This window comes from Hyla sarda, chromosome 12, assembly GCF_029499605.1.
Source record: "Hyla sarda isolate aHylSar1 chromosome 12, aHylSar1.hap1, whole genome shotgun sequence".
NCBI lineage: Eukaryota > Metazoa > Chordata > Amphibia > Anura > Hylidae > Hyla > Hyla sarda.
This window is the reverse complement of record NC_079200.1, coordinates 50,696,889-50,703,528: the sequence shown is the minus strand read 5'-3', so window position 1 is coordinate 50,703,528 and position 6,640 is coordinate 50,696,889.

Here is a 6,640-nt window from a genome sequence, read left to right as displayed (position 1 = left end):
GGGGGGGAACTATACTGCCTACCTAATGTGGGGGGGGGGGGACTATACTGCCTACCTAATGTGGGGGAACATGCTGCCTACCTAATGTGGGGGGAACTATACTGCCTACCTAATGTGGGGGGAACTATACTGCCTACCTAATGTGGGGGGAACTATACTGCCAACCTAATGTGGGGGAACATGCTGCCTACCTAATGTGGGGGGAACTACAAGGTACTGTACATTGCGGTAGAGGGGTAGTCTTATATGGCGAGTATATCCCAAACTCTACATTTTAACTGTAAAAGTTGGGGGTCGTCTTATACACCCAGTCGTCTTATACGCCGGCATATACGGTACATACTGAAATTAATCTCACTGTTACCTTTTTATTGACATATATTTGATATAATACCACATATTATTTCCCTTAGTTATACACTGGTTGTGGATTGGGTTGCCTGAGGCTTTCTGCCCAATGCCTTAGCTACTAGGGTCTATCGGTACTACACACTTACCCCTAGAACTCTGAACCTAGATAACAATTTAGCATACTGTTACCTTTTTGGATACGTTTATTTTTTTTTAGTTAGCTACAGGAATACCTTCTGGACAGTAAGAGCATCCTGAACACGTAAAGACAAAAGAACATATTAGTACATGACATTTGTGCAGAACAGTGGTATGGACTGATAATAAACAGGATACAGTCCCTAAGACTCATTTTCTTGTTTGTCTGTGAGATATGTTCAAATACCTACCAGAACACTGCAGGCTGATTAGATGAGAACATCGGTATGTCCATCGATGGATGGATCCCTTCTCCTGGAACATATTCCCTCACGGGTCTAGCGGCTGTGGGAGCAGCAGGAGGTTCAGGTAGGTCCTCTCTGAGGCACCATTTGATTCTGTTCCGATGAACCACCTGCGGTTCAAATCCCGTCTTCTGGTCCCGGTGTGGCATGGCAGTTACAGTATAAGGTTCCGTCTCCCAGGTGGAATCCAACTTGTGCGTTCTGGGGAACTTCCTTAGCCAAACCCTGTCTCCCAGTTGTAACGGTTTAACAGATGCGTGGCGGTCGTAGTCTCTCTGCTGACGTTCTTGGGCCTCACCCATCCTCTTCCCAACAATCTCCTTAGCTTCCTGAATTCTCCTTTGATGATCATGGACCCAGTCTTGTGAGACTTGTGGAGAGTTGTTGAAGAGTGCTTGTAACCTGAACGCTCGGTCCTTGGGACGTTGCCCATGCCGTCCCATCATTAGGAAGAAGGGAGTGTACCCTGTGGAGCAGTGGATGGTGTTGTTGTATATCTCCCACAATTCAGGCCATAACCGGGGCCACTCTTCGTGCTTGGATACTGACACTGCTCGCAGCATGCGTATGAAGACCTGGTTGATGCGTTCACACAATCCATTCCCCTGGGGGCGGTAAGCTGTAGTCCGTAGCTTCTTGCAGTCATGAAACTGGCACAGTTTCTGGAACAGTTGGGCTTCAAAGGCTGTTCCCTGGTCCTTGAGGACCGACTCCGGACATCCCAGGGTCTGGACCCAGTTGGAATAGAACATCTGCGCAGCAGTCTTCGCCGTGAGGACCTTGACAGGCACTACCACTACCCACTTGGAGTAGTGGTCTACCATGGTGAGGGTGTAGGTGTATACAGCCTGAGTAGAGGATAACTTAACATGATCCAAGGCGACCAGCTGGTTGGGCCTTTCAGTTTGGATGGAATGGAGGGGTGCTCTCGCATCCTTGCAGAGATTCTTGGTGACGTTGCAGACAGTACATTCACTGCACCACTTTTTAATGTCTCCTTGCATCCCGATCCAATAGAACCTCTGTCTGATGGTGGCTTCGGTTTTGTGGATTCCAAAGTGTCCCGACTGATCGTGGTAGGCATTTAAGACCATTGCAACATCCCTTCTGGGAATCAGGATCTGATGGAGTCGTTCACCAGAGACTGGATACAACGAGTTCCTGTAGAACAGTTCTTTGTGGATAAACAGTCGGTTTCTCTGTCGCCACAACCTCTTCAGTTCATAATCACATTGAGACCGGCGTAGATGGGTTGGTACCTTCTTCAGGAATAGGTAGTCCAACAGATCCCCCCTGACTCGACTTTCGTCCTGTAGAGTCTTCCATGTATAGAGTTCCTCGGTAGATCCAGGTTCACCATCTTCCTGTGTAGTCAGGACATTCTGACTCATGAACCTCTGATAAAATGGGGGCATCTCCATGTCTTCCCACTCGTGTTCGACAGGTGGTTCTTTGCCAGGGGCCATACGGGATAGCACATCCGCATTCACATTAGACTTGCCACCTCGGTATTTTATGTTGAAGTCGTAGTTGGCCAGTCTGGAGGCCCAACGCTGCTCAATGGCTCCCAATTTAGCTGTGTTCAGATGTGCCAACAGGTTATTATTGGTGTACAAGGTTAACCCCTTAAGGACTCAGCCCATTTTGGCCTTAAGGACTCAGACAATTTAATTTTTACGTTTTCATTTTTTCCTCCTCGCCTTCTAAAAATCATAACTCTTTTATATTTTCATCCACAGACTAGTATGAGGGCTTATTGCGCGACCAGTTGTCCTTTGTAATGACATAACTCATTATGCCATAAAATGTATAGCGCAACCATAAAACACTATTTTTGTGGGGAAATTAAAACAAAAAACGCAATTTTGCTAATTTTGGAAGGTTTCGTTTTCACGCCGTACAATTTACGGTGAAAATGAAATGTTTACTTTATTCTGAGGGTCAATACAATTAAAATGATACCCATTATTACATACTTTTATATTATTGTTGCGCTTAAAAAAAATCACAAACTTTTTAACCAAATTAGTACGTTTATAATCCCTTTATTTTGATGACCTATAACTTTTTTATTTTTCCGTATAAGCGGCGGTATGGGGGCTCATTTTTTGCGCCATCATCTGTAATTTTTTTTGATACCACATTTGCATATAAAAAACTTTTAATACATTTTTTATAATTTTTTTTTTAATAAAATGTATTAAAAAAGTAGGAATTTTGGACTTTTTTTTATTTTTTTTCGTTCACGCCGTTAACCGTACGGGATCATTAACATTTTATTTTAATAGTTCGGACATTTACGCATGCGGCGATACCAAATATGTCTATAAAAAAAAATTTTTACGCTTTTTGGGGGTAAAATAGGAAAAAACTGACGTTTTACTTTTTTATTGGGGGAGGGGATTTTTCACTTTTTTTTTTACTTTTACTTTTACATTTTTTTACATTTTTTTTTACACTTGAATAGTCCCCATAGGGGACTATTCATAGCAATACCATGATTGCTAATACTGATCTGTTCTATGTATAGGACATAGAACAGATCAGTATTATCGGTCATCTCCTGCTCTGGTCTGCTCGATCACAGACCAGAGTAGGAGACGCCGGGAGCCGCACGGAGGAAGGAGAGGGGACCTCCGTGCGGCGTTATGAATGATCGGATCCCCGCAGCAGCGCTGCGGGCGATCCGATCATTCATTCAAATCGCGCACTGCCACAGATGCCGGGATCTGTATTGATCCCGGCACCTGAGGGGTTAATGGCGGACGCCCGCGAGATCGCGGGCGTCGGCCATTGCCGGCGGGTCCCTGGCTGCGATCAGCAGCCGGGATCAGCCGCGCATGACACGGGCATCGCTCCGATGCCCGCGGTTATGCTTAGGACGTAAATGTACGTCCTGGTGCGTTAAGTACCAACGCACCAGGACGTACATTTACGTCCTGTTCCTGCATCCTTAAGGGGTTAAAGGGGTAGCTGCTAGATAGTCCTTAAACTTTTCGGTCACTGCCCAGACCAAGGCGAGGAGCTCCAGCTTGAAGGAACTGTAATTGGAGTCGTTCTTCTCCGCTCCTCGCAGATGTCTGCTGGCATATGCTATCACCCTTTCTTTACCTTCTTGCACCTGGGATAGAACAGCACCCAGGCCTTCAAAGCTGGCATCTGTTTACAACCTGAAGGGCTGACCATAATCAGGATATGCCAGGATAGGTGGCTCGGTGAGCAGGTACTTCAAAGCCCGGAATGCTGTTTCTTGTTCCTCGGCCCACTGGATCGGGAGTCTTCCGTTATAGTTTTCCTTCGCGGTACCCCGGAGAAGAGCTGTGAATGGGCCAACAATCTGTGTGAAGTGAGGGATAAAGCGGAGGTAGTAGCCTGCGAATCCCAGGAAGATCCTGATGTCCTTCACTGTGTGTGGGGTAGGCCAGTCCTTGACAGCACTCACTTTTCCTGGGTCAGGCTGGACGCCGCCTGTGCTGACAACATGGCCGAGATAATGGACCTGTGGCTTCAGTAAGAGGGTTTGATCTTCAGTCCATGCTGGATCAGGACTTGAAACACCTCCTTCAGGTGGTCTAGATGCTCTTGATAAGTCTTGAAGAAGACAATGACATCGTCCAAATACAATAACACACTCTGAAAGTTGCATAGCCCAAAGGGCATACCTTTGAATTCGTAAAACCCCATCGGGGTCACAAACGCCATCTTCTCACGATCTTCTTCTGCCATCGGCACTTGCCAATATCCACTGGTCAAGTCTAGAGTAGAGAAGTAGACAGCTAATCCTAGGGCAGTCAGGGATTCTTCAATCCGAGGTAGAGGGTAGGCATCTTTGTGAGTGATGTTATTCAGCTTCCGGTAATCCACGCAAAAGCGAATGGTCCCATCTTTTTTCTTGACGAGGACCAAAGGAGCTGCCCAAGGACTTTGGCTCTCCCGGATGACGTCAGCCTCCTTCATCTCGGTAAACAATTTTTTTTACTGTCTGGTACATACCAGGTTCCACTGGGCGATGCCTTTCCTTGATTGGAGGAATATCACCTGTTAGGATCCGATGCTGGATCATCGTGGTTCGGCTAAAATCGGTGGGGTGCTTGCTGAAGTTCTCCTGATATTGTCTGGCGACTTGGATGACTCTGCCAATCTAATCTCTGGGGGTATTCTCATCCCCTATCTTCAGCTGGCTCCACCATGGTTCTGGATGGCTGTTATCGGCTCCGTGGGTAGTCTGGACGGTCCACTGTCGGGCTATTCGCAAGTTGGTCAGTACGTCCTTGGGCCCAAGATGGTATAGCTGAGCAACAGGAGTATACTTTGGTAGCCTGTGGGCGACATCAGACAAGTTGACTACTCGGACCGGGACCCTTCCTTTAGATACAGTAACTAGGCTCCTCGCTGCACGGACCAAGGGGTAGTCTTCTAGCTGTATCGGCTCCAAAAAGGCCTGATAATCCTGGTTTTTCCCTGCTGGTCAGGCATTGCACCAGATGATTGTCTCTGTCTGTGGCTGGAGGGTCACAGACCTTATATCCTGAATCCTCACTTTGCAGATCTCCCCTTGGCGGTTGATGAATTTCTGTTCTGCTTGCATCTGCTTGAGTCTTCAGATGGTGTTGCGCAGCTCGCCGGCCTGAGGGTGACATGTGAGGGAGAGATGCATGCAAGGACCCTACTATCTCCTCAAAACAATTCCTCATAATGTTCATTCCTAGGATGAACTCTGCTGCCCCTTTATCAATTACATTTGTTACAATGACACCTTGTCCTCAGATGACATACTCTCCCACTTGAATGGTGGGCTCCCAGTACCCATGCCTGGGTACTTGTTTCCCATTCCCTGCCATCACTTTAAAGTCCACATCATCAGGTTCACATAATAATTATGGGCCCCAGTATCTATAAAAAAAAAACATCCTTAGGTATTGTAGACACCTTGTAACCCATATCAATAAGGGCCTCTAACTGTACCCCCTCCACCATAATCTTTACATAGGGGCATTGGGCGATGTAAATAGAGAGTCCTGACTTGGAACACGCGGAATGGGAACTAGCAGGACGGGGAGTAGGAACAGGTTCTCTAGGGGGAGGTGCTCCCCGGCTAGGCAGACTGGTCAGACTAGCAAGTTCTTTGACGGCCTTAGTTAACTGGTCAATGTCCTGGCTCACACCTTGTAATTATGAGGCTGCAGGGATTGTTGGGGCAGGTGGCAGGGGTTCAGGAGCAGGTGGTGATGGTGGCACTGGCCTAACAGATGCTCTTGCATTTCAGAGGAAGAGGCGCTAACTTCTTCTGCCTCGGACCCTGACTCAATGACTTGTACGGCTAGTCTCTTAAAGGCAGGGAAAGACAGGTTAGAATTTTGCACCGCAAGCATTCTAAGTTGGGCTTTGTCCCATTTATTTTGTGCCCCTTCTTGAAATCTGTCCATGAGCACTTTATTACCCTGCTTTGGCGTGATGCCGTCTAATCTCTGTACAGTCTCTAAAACATTTCGCAAAGCTACAGCATAGGCCCGAAGGGTGTCACTTGGTTTCTGCCGTCTTTCGTACAGGTGGAGACGTACCTCAGATGGTGAGTGAGACTCGAACACTTGATATAATTCCTCAAAGATCTGCTCCACTGTAGCCTTGTCGGAGGCTGGCCAGGTGCGGACCTCTTCCAGTGCTGATCCCTGTAGCGGTCCAATAAGCAACTGCACCTGCTGGTTAGGGAGAAAAGAATAGAAAACAAAGAGACTCTGCATCTTCTCCTTGAAATCTCGAAGGATGAGGGGGTCCCCATTATAGGTAGGGAGCACAGAGTTCCCCAAGAAGACAGCTGAGGCTACAGGAGCTCCCAGGCTGTAACG